The 10895-nt window shown below is 46.0% G+C and overlaps 1 protein-coding gene across 1 annotated transcript in view; it reads right to left on the minus strand.

The window, feature by feature from the left end:
* Positions 1-10636, minus strand: part of LOC138569348 (somatostatin receptor type 5-like) — a 61698-nt gene extending 51062 nt beyond the window's left edge. Inside the window, exon 1 of the mRNA XM_069647251.1 lies at positions 10311-10636. The gene's annotated coding sequence lies outside the window, so the exon portion shown is untranslated. The remainder of the gene's footprint in view (positions 1-10310) is intronic.
* Between the last annotated feature and the right edge of the window lie 259 nt (positions 10637-10895).

A 10895-nucleotide genomic window follows, 5' to 3' on the forward strand; every position in this document is an offset into this window, starting at 1 on the left:
TTGCTCCATCTGCCAATGAATGCCCTCGGTGCATCCAAAGGGTAATGTTAATTGCATGTGGGGTTCTTGCTGAGGGGGGGGAGGGCAACACCTATGCCCTCTTTAGATGTGTTAGGGTGACGTGACCCAGATGCCCATTCTATTGTCAGTGTGGTCTACTGCGCATGTGTTAAGGCACCTACGTTGGTTGCACTTAAGATCAAAGTGCCTGCTCTAAACGTGATTAGTTTGTATTGCACTCACACCCGCGTAATCTGCCTGTGTGCTTCATGTGACATTGTCCTTGGGTTTGCGTGTACTCTGTTTACATGGTGTAAATTGCCCTTCAGAATTTCAAAATCCCCTTTGCATTTGATTATGCGTCTGCTACACCAGGCCCAATGTACCCCCAGTTCTAAGCAGACCAACAAGAACAAGTAACTGCGAAAGGTCATAGTGACAGAAGCAAAAGGGGGCGGGGGGCAGGTTCAGTCCACTGTCAATGGCGACGTGTGGGAAGGTCAAGGGATGAACTTGACCTGACCTCAGGATATGACGTTTACTGGATACATATGACACCTTCCAGCAGTTCAAAGAGAAGGCGGGGCATTGGGTGGGAGGAAACAGACAGAGAAAGGTCCAGGAATGCTTTTACAGGAAAGAGAGCAATGCTTGGGAGAAGGGGTCGCAAACGACTCTAGGCTCGAGTCGAGCGTGGGTAGATTGAGAGGTGAGGAGCTCCGAAGAAACGAATGTAAGACTAGCACGTGCTGAAACATTTCTGATTTTGCGACTTAGTAAATAGTAGCAAGATTTGCGTTTGGGTGGGTGGGATGGGGGTCAGATAGATTAGGAAAAGAATAAGCGTAGAGTGCTCACGTTTAAATGTGACGAGCTCATTGGCTGCAAACGGAAGAAAGGAAACCTTGAAGAGTCCTGGTGTGGTGGCAGGCGGAAGAATAGTTGCGTTTGGTAACTAGTAAGAGCACCAGTACATGGGGAAAAGGTTGTGGTTTTGTTTACATGTGAAACTTAGAGCAATTGAAATAATGAGAGTTTGAGAAAAATGATCTGGGAAACAATCAAGTTACCATTGATGTACCATTGATATAAGCAGCAGTGACATAACGCGAGGTCGGGTTGTGGGGATCCATGGGAAGGACGCAGAAGTCGTGACAGCAATCAATTAAAGAAGGCAAAGAATTAGAGAAGTAGAGAATTAGAGAATTCATTGGGAATAGTAATGGCATTTGGTGTTCTTATTTGCATCATGCCCACAGTATACTTAGGTTAGCCCAAGCACATCTTGAGCCCCTCGCTCCCCAGACTTTATATATATATTTAATATCCAGCAATATCCAGCTATTGATCACCTGCACACTCACACGTCTTCTCAAGCTCTGCGCCATTTTTTTGACTTCTGCACACCTCTCTCTTCTTGTATCACATCATTTTCCGGTCAGTGCATCCTAAGCCGAGTAGGCTCTTGCTGTCCCTGGGTGGGACTTACCACACCTTAATTCGGACAAGGTTTACCCACTTTGAGACTTCTATGGTGGCGATCTGGCCCAGTACAAAAAGTCTTATAATGATAATGATATATAAGCAAGAGCAAAACTCAGTATTTAGTGCACTTATGAAACTTCCATGGGGTTAGCTCCAACTGGAGATCAACAAGGGAATGACGATAATGCATACCATGTCAAATGGATGAAAAAAAGAAGCATGCACTATAACCAAGGCTCGTTCGACCTGCAAAGCCATAAGTGGCTGTGTAACCCTTACAGAGCAAATGATCTTCCTATGGATTATTTATATATTTATTTATTTTGAAATGTATAAAGCGCACGTAACCCAGAGGCATCTAGGCACTGGAGCTTAAGAGATTGATTACAGAAGTGTACTTCATCAAGTACAATTACAGTATTTCATATATTTACAGCATACAAATATACAAACAACAAGCCGCTACTATCTTTCTACTTGGTGTCGATGATACTCAAACTACTTGTACATATGACCCTACAAACAACTTACAGATAACTAGGTACATATCAACAGTGCATACCTGTATGCAAGAAAACAACCTGTGCATTAAAATGGCCACTTATTTCAAATGTATTGCTGTTGTTCACTCTGGAATGTGCGTGTGCAATGTTAATGTGAGTTGATCCCGCTGATTGCCCACGTTCTTCTTCCCTGTCTCCGGCACCCCCTTCTCTCTGCCCCCATTAGCCCTTTTTGTTTCTAGCTCTAGGACCCAGTTGGACTTCGTGTAATACAACAATCACTCAACAAATAATGAAATACACAGAGGAACAAACTTAGGGCCAGATTGATGGAAAAGGGCACATAAATCCTGCAATGCCGCGTGAGGAGAACATCACTGCGCAATCAAATGTGTGCAATGTTTTCAATGAATTGTTCACGCAAAGTAACCGGATACATAAATCGCAGCCGGAACGCCCCCGACACGCCCCCAAGCCAATCAGAAACATCCACCTATGTGTGCTTCCAGAGCTCAAACACATGCACCCTCAAAACAGTGCATGGGGTCACCCGCAAACAGGTCTGCATCTCGGGACCCTGCGTTGGGTCCCCCATAACTGTTACTGGCACCCCGACAGCATGCGTACAATTTATCGTTATTCGGGTAAAACTCAGATAATCTGTGTGCGAACCCCTGTAAACAATTCCTGCACTCCACCCCACTGTGTACGAGCACTCCTAAATTAAATTGGAACCCCAGCTGTGTGAACGCACCCCTAAATCCGACACCCAATCTTAACTCTGAGCAGTGATTCCTATGTGTAAGTGTCTGTATGCCTGACTTCGGGTGGCAGATAGTATGAGGGCATAGCGTGGCCATTTCCCTGCTGGGAGGTTGAGCGGTCGGATCCCTGAATACGTATTGCTCTGTGCAATAGTGGCCGTGCATTTTCTTCCCCATTTTTGGTGTTCCGCCCCCATCCCTGTCCTCTGCGCAAGCCATGGCCACGCTCTGCATGGTGTCTTGCGCAAGGCACTTGGCTGCTTGCAGGGGTGTTCCGGCCTGCCACGAAATCCATGCAAGTCCAAGGAAAATCCACGCATTCGATTCCATGGATCCACTAATGGGATTTCGCATGCAGTTTGGTGCTCAAGTTCCTATTTTCCATGCTAATAATTCCATGAATCGGGCCCTAAGTCTTTGCACCATTTGGAGACCAACTTGTACTTAAGGCATATTTTATACCAAAAAAGACATAGGGCCTGATTCACATAGTGTTTCCAATGGAATTGCACCAATATAACACACTTCTGTGAATCAGGCCCATTGTAACCTTTACATCCAAAACTGCACAGTCTCACTGGGGGCGTCCAATAGGGTATAATGAGCTTAGTTCCCTTCAGAAACCCTGCAGGGCTCAGTACCACTGCTGAAAAAAGCTCAGTACCTTTCTGCACCATTTCTTCATGAATTGGCGATTTGCACTGTGCTACATGCCAGCCCTCATTGCTTCAGAGAGCTAACATGAGCTCAGTAACCATGACAAAAAACATTGGCACAGTGCCAACCACAAACTAGAGGGGCGGAAATGTTGTATTGGCGCCCCAGAGAAGAACTGTAGAGTCCTTAAAATCGTCACCAAACTATAACACCTCTGGTATCGAACAATAATGACTTGGGACCCTCCTGACATTGCACAAGTTGACCCAAGAGAAGCAGCACAGACTCAGCCGCTCTTTAACTGCCACTGGCTCATCTTTTTAGCAACTATTGTTCCAATGAAACACCAATTCTGAATACCATCCCAATGGCAGTGTGGGTAAAAAAAAAACCTCTCCCCTACACTTCTTGGGGAAAAAACAATTACAAGGGACATATTCCTTGGCATTCTTTCAGCCCCTGATTAACTTTATTCAAACGAACAGATGTGCAACAACTTTGCAAGATTTATACAACATGAAACTACAAAATGCAAGAACCATTGGGTTTAAGCCTACGCAATACACGGGGGAGCCTTTTACAGCTGCCGGCTAAAAATAGGGTATTTAACACATGCTTTTAATTTCCTCCCCTGTTGCTTGATTTGAATTATTATTTCAGAGCCCCACGCATTCCCACCAGACACACTGAGCATAACACAACTATTGCACAATCCTGTCTTCTCACACTCTGCACAGACTCATTGGGCCCGATTCATGGCATTTTTTTGCATGGTTCAAAGTGACTTTGTACTGCTGAAAAGTGACTTTGCACTGCCGATACAAACCCTGATTCATGGAACTGTGCAAAGTGTATTTTTGCAGTGCAAAGGTAGTGCAAAGTGAGACATCCACTGTTTTCCTGCTCTTTATGAGTGCATTTCTGTTAGTCACACAAGTTTGGATTTAGCATATGATCCACTTAAACGTTCATGGACGGAGCTACTAGGACTGAGTGTGGATCTAGGGGCTGGGGGGAATGTTGCCCTGAGTATGTAAAAGAAGGGCAGACAGGGCATATAACCCCAGGCATTTAACCGCAGCCTGTGGAGAAGCTGAATGTCTCTGCCTTTAAGTTGTTTGAGGGGTGGGTAGGGGTTTGCCTGGGCCCTTAATATTATGCACAAAGCTGTTTGGTTTCTCTGATACTGTGTAACAGTAGAATTAAATAGAAGATAATCAAAGATAACTTTGATTTCAAAGCTCTGACACTGACTCACAAGGGCATCCACCTCACTTCCTTGGTCTACCTCTCACAAAGGATCCACCCCATCTCCTCCACAAGGCCAACTAGATCACCATATACCAACATGCTCTGTGTGCCACTAGTAAAAAGAGCCAGAGCAGGCGGATCCAACTTCCCTTATCTCGCACCAACACACTGGAATGCCCTACCTCCCACAATCCGAGGTGAGCCCTCCCTTATTGCCTACCGAAAAGCTATGAAAACCATCCTCTTTACATAAGGTCCCTCGCAGCACCATGATTGCCAATCAAATGTCTGTAATGTAATGACCAAAAATACATGAGCTGTAATAACTACTATGTTTGTAGCAATCATAATGTGCCAATGACTGCTACCATTCCTGTACCCCTGTAACTAAGCTCCTGCAAGTAAAAGCGCCACAATGCCCCTGGGCTGTCTGCACGCTATATAAATATAAATAAATAAATAAATAAATACCATAACAATGAGGGACAAGTACACAGTGCATACAAGCTCTTTGGCTTGCACGTAGACCTCCTTAACACAGTAAACTTGTTGGGTGTGGTTAAGACAGTGCTTAATTTGTAAAACAATAAGTGCCATGGCCCAAACATTGTGTATGTCCTGCATGGGCCAGCTGAATGCAGAGGTGCAGCAAAGCCAGCATGACCCTGACACTGGCACATATGGATGGATGTGTGAGCCCTCCTGCCTGCTGAACTAGTGAGCCGCATCCAGGGTAGGGGCTGGGCGTGTGCGGCATGTGCAGCAGCACTTGGCCCCGCGCTTATGGAGCCCGCTCAGAGGGTTTCTTCATTCCTGCGGCGTGGCCCGTTTCTGTGTTCTCAGAGTAGCTAAGCGTGCTTTCGTGCACTCTGAGCGCACGCACGGGCGGGCCATGCTGCTTACCTGAGTCTAAAAAGTTAAGTGCAATCATGGGGGGTGGGGGGTGGAGCGTGGTTTTATTTTTTGGCTGTTCCCCCTTCGCCCTTCCTCGATAATACCATTTTCTGAACTTTGATGCATCCTTAGTTTACAGGTACAGGAAGATGGAAGTGGATTGTTTAAAGGGATAACAACACGCACTTCCTGCTTGAAAGTGTTGATAATCTTTTCAGAGGATCTAACCTGGTTTCGGGTGTGTGGGTAAGAAATTACCTTTGCTACTGCACTGAAAAACACAGACACAAAAACCCCCTCACAGACACCATCATGCATAGAACATCTTCTATGTTGCATGCATGGCAAAAGTTATGCAATTTTTAAACTTCAACTATTACAGCCCAAACTGCACATTTACATATTTCCTTGTTGCCAATAAATTGGTTTCTGGTAGCAGAGCATTCAGCCTTATTATTCATTCGGTGCACATTACACTTGATCAGTGAAATATTGTGTTGTTATGAACGTGATCTTTTTTTTATTATGCAAATACATGCTTACACAACTGGAATTTGGGATTGCTTTGTTTTCCAAAATAGACGGTTGCATGAAACGATGTGTACATCCTCCACCAACGAGCATTGGTGATGCCAACAGTTTGGGCTTTTGACTGCCGATGGCCATGCTAAAATCCCACCCACTTCCTGCCCTTCCTCACCAACAACACATCCTCCTGGGATCTCTGAGAGGTTTTTCAAGCCTTACAATCAAACTGAATGCTCCAAGTGCCAGCCCATGTTTTTTCAAAGCAGTCTTCTGATAGTTAACGAAATGTGTGCTGTAAACATGCTTCTGGTGTAATAAAACTGTCTCAATCAGGTCTGCCTTTGACCACTCTATTTGTAACTACTCTGTGTTTCCTTTCAAAACATCTTTTGCTTGTGTATAGTAGGTCTTTGCCAGGCACTGCTGTTATATGCCAAGAACTCTGACCATTTTGCATCTGTTACCATTGATGACCAGTTAATAGTAGTACAGCAGTGCATGGAAAATGCCTTTCCCGTGCCTACACAAAAGCCCAAACCTTTTGCATTTCCAATGCTAGTTTTTCTACTGACATTGTTCGTGCAGAATGAGATTGGATTGTGAATGCAATGGCAGTGAGATGATAGCACTTTCACACAGCTTGCTGGGAAACAAATGAGGATGTTATTGCGCACACAAACGGCACAGGTGTGCATTTCGTATTTATGATTTGCAACTGGTGAATCTGAAGAAAAGCCTCTGGGGTGCAACTTACATGTCCATGACTGATCGGTTAGTGGCAGGCTTCCTTGGCAATTCATGGCCGCTAGGACAGTGCTCTCAATTTAATGGAAGACCTATTTTAAATAAGTGTTTTATGTATGTGTTTATTTAATATTTCTGGAATTTCCCAATCTGAGGCACTATTCAAATTAAGAAGAACTATGTTTACAGGCAAGTAACTCTCCCCCCTGTGATGTCACTTTCTGTGATGTCATTTTCTGTGATTACATCAAATGCAAATTAAGGGGCCTTGCACTTAATGTGCTAAATTGGCCCCGCAAATCCTAGGACCAGCCCTGGCTGCATCTGGTATTGGGGCTGGCTGGCTTCTGTCCACACCACACACCTTAGCCACCCACCCTGCTGCAGCAGTTCTGCCAGTCAGCTTGGCTGTCTAGAGCAACATCTTAGCATTGCTAGCAGGAGCGGCCAGCACTGCCACCTTCCAGCTTATTCTTACTCATGAAACTAGATAACTAGCACAACAGTCACAAGTGTTGTTGCTTGGTTGTGCGATAAGACTGACTTAAAGTTAAAAAATGAAGTTGCCAAAATATAACCTCAGTAGGTGCCAGTGCCCAGGAATGTGTGCTGGGGCTCAGCCCTGGCAAACACTCCTACAAATTAAGCCCTTGGTTAGGACAATAGGCACAGGAACATATTTGCACTAACACCTATGCCAGAATGCCCAGGCCTTCACGATTTCACTAGGCTAATCACTGCACCCTCTACCACACGGCAAGCTCCGACACATTCTCTTGTAGGAACAGATCTGAAGGCAGAGCGCAACCTCCTCAAATTTAGAAATTGCCAGAAGACCCGCCTGTCCTAGGTCCATTTGTTGGTGAGTCTTTCACTCAGAATTTATAAAGCACATTGGGCCTCATTACGAGTATGGCGGTAAGGCAACAACGGCGCTGGTATCGCTACCGGCACCGTTGTTACCGTACAACCATACAAGGAGTTCTGTTCGTGGGTGCCCTTACAGCCATCAGGTTTTGCCATTTTCTTTCATTCTCACAGCTTCTTGGCACTAGGGGCTGTCTGCGCTGGTAGTCTGTTCGCTGCTAGTTATGGATTTCCCTATGGCAGGAGTTCATTAATGAGGTTGGTTGTTGAACTCTGCCTCAACGCCCATGCACGGTCTGTGCAAGGAGTAATGCTTACGCAGGCAAAGCAACATTTTGGGCCTGCTCCCTTACAAAGGAACCTTATTTGGCAACCTGGTGCTCACTGGCGTCTATATGCCGAGAGAGCCCTAAGCAGGACAGGTGCCCAGAACTGCCTTATTGTAGAACCATCCCTGAACCATGTATGTTTCATCTGAGAGATAATGTGCTTTCTATATTATCTTATGAAGTTTTTATAGTGCAGCAAATCACCGCCATAGTAGTCTCTGAGCACCTAGACTTGAATGAAAAGTGGCATCTTGTGTCCCAGGAAGGGGTGCCTTGACCATCGTCTGCGAGGAAAGAGAAAAGGGGAGGGAGTACAGGAAATGCAACGGGAAACAAAAGAAGGACGAGCGGGAGAAGACGTTAACTAGTGGAGATGGAATATGCTTGTGAACGTTTGGGTGCATGGTGCTCTGGAAAGCCTGGAGCGTGAAAGGAGTGTGTGGAAAGTTAAACCTACGTGTAAAGGTGTCTGTAGATAAGGACATGGCATGACGTGGCACGAAACGGCATGACACAAGATCAGGCTACACGACATGACATGCCATGTACTAGAGTGGCGTGCATGGTGATGTGATGAGCAGAGCTCAGCAGCACCCTGGAAGATTTCCAAGACGTCTGACTTCAAAGGACAGTTCACGTTACCTTTTGGCTAATAGAATTAATGGGGGCGCATGTTGGCCAAGAAGGCACAATGGACCATCATTGTCTCTGTGTAACAACTGAGAGCAACAAGGGGGGAAGCGAGGGGGGGCAGCGGTGACATCCAAATGGGAAGCATGAGAAGAAAGCGCTTTTGTACACCCTATTTATAAAACAATGTTCAAAGGGTTTTGCACAGCAAGATGTCTGTTGAATAGTTTCTTGTCACTGTACTGGGCGCCCGCATGGGAAGGACGCTCGCCCAGCGCCTTCGTCCTACTTATCAAGCACATGCCCCCCGCTTGTTTAGATTCGGGCCTCTGGGCTCCTGCACTCCGGCGCCAGGCTTTATTTTCGCAGTCTGTGCGGCGAACGAAGTTCTCGTCGTGAACTATTAAAGTGGAGTACGAGGTTTTTTGAAGCTGTGTGCTGAATTGACTAAAATTAATGTTCGTACAATTATTTTAAAAGGTGCCGAATTTAAACGCGAGCATACGTCAACATGTACGGAAAGTAACGCAAACGGACGAGGAAAGGAATACAAGGGAACTGTGAAACAGAAGTCAAAAGGACAAGAGAAACGAATGGAGAATGAAAGACGGAAGCGGGACAGAGAAATGGATGGGGAATGAAAGACGGGAGGGAAAGGAAAAGAAAAGGGAAAGGTGAAGAGAAAAGAATGGAGAATGAAAGAGCGAAGCGGGCAGAAATGGATGGGGAGTGAAGGAAGGGAAAAGAAAAGGGAAAGGCGAAGAGAAATGCACGGGGAATGAAAGAAGGAGGTGAGAGTTAAGGGAAGAGAAGAGAGAGCAAATAAGATAAGAGAAGGGAAGGGAAGGGGAGGAAGGGGGGATAGGGTGACAGGGAAAGGGAGAAGAGTTATGGATGGTGAATGAAAGAAGGGAACGGAAGGGATGGGGACGGAAGGGCATAAGAGAAAGGGGTGTATAAAGGAGGGATGCTTAGATGGAAGTGGGAGGGGGACTTAAGGTAAAGGAATTAGAATGAATGATGAGGTGGTGAAAGGGGAAGGGGGCAGTTCGTGAAATATAAAAACTAAAATTAAAGGGAAGAGAAGAAAGAGAAGAAAATAGAAGAGAAGAGGAGAAAAGTGAAGAGAAGAGAAGGGAACCATTAAAATGAATAAAATGGGAAGGGCAAATAAAATGAGAGGAGGGAAAACGAGAGCACAGCTGCGAGGGGTGGTGGAGAAAAACCAAGATCATTGAAAGAGATGGAATTAGGGGCTGTGGGAATGGAGGGTGTGGGTGTAGTGGAGAAAGGTGTGGAAAGTTCCAAAAGAAAACGATAAAGTATTAGCAAAGAAGGAGGGAAATAGGGAGCACGCGAAGGGAAAGACACATTGATGGGATGGGAGGTGCTACAGTTAAAGGTAATGTGGAAAAAAGCGAAATGGAGGAGAATGGAAAGGACATTTGCTGTAGAGGGCAGGTAAGTATACTTCAGCAGCCATGCCCCTCGCGCCTTACTTCCTAGCTGCAGTCCTATTTCAGATACTTTCCGGAGTTCGCATATGTTTCATGTGTAGACGCTTTACATCATGGAGAAATGATATGAGACCCCAAAAGCCCGCATTAAAGAGAGTGTGCTGAGGAGAGAAAGGGTATGTTTGCCCGAGCGCCCTTTACCTGGCAGTGCTGCTTTGCTTGCGATGTCCCCTCTCCGTCTTCGCTCTGCAGCTGCTCTTGATCCAATGACAAAGAAAACAGACTGAAAGTTCAGCAGACACTCGAGCGCAGGCTGAACTCCTGCAGCGGAGGCGAGCAGCGTCAGACTACAAGCAAAACACGAGCGCGGCTTACACACGCCCAGGACCTCTGACAGCACCCCCCAGCATGCGGTTCCCCTTCTCTGGCATGTGCTGGGAAGTTTATAACAGGCTTTCTTCCCACGGCGGGGGAACGGGGCTGGGCTTGGCTAACACACCAAGGAGGCCGCAGGGAGATGACAGCGGGGGAGGGGAAACCGCAATTGGACAGGCTGGGAAATATAATGGTCCCGCTCTCAAAACTCCTCTGCAGCCCCAAAACAGGTTAACAATTGAATTGCCTAGTTATTTGGAGGAAAACTGGGAACGTCCCTGCAAGATAGAGAACAGGGGCTAACTGGCCTTTTGGGAACTCTAGAGATGTCCCAGTAAGCCTCTGCACCCTGGGCCTCGTTTGTGTGGTAACTTATTTTATTTACACATTTTTTTCATAGGAAAAGGGTTG

This window comes from Ambystoma mexicanum, chromosome 2q, assembly GCF_040938575.1.
Source record: "Ambystoma mexicanum isolate Mex_15411 chromosome 2q, UKY_AmexF1_1, whole genome shotgun sequence".
Classification (NCBI taxonomy): domain Eukaryota; kingdom Metazoa; phylum Chordata; class Amphibia; order Caudata; family Ambystomatidae; genus Ambystoma; species Ambystoma mexicanum.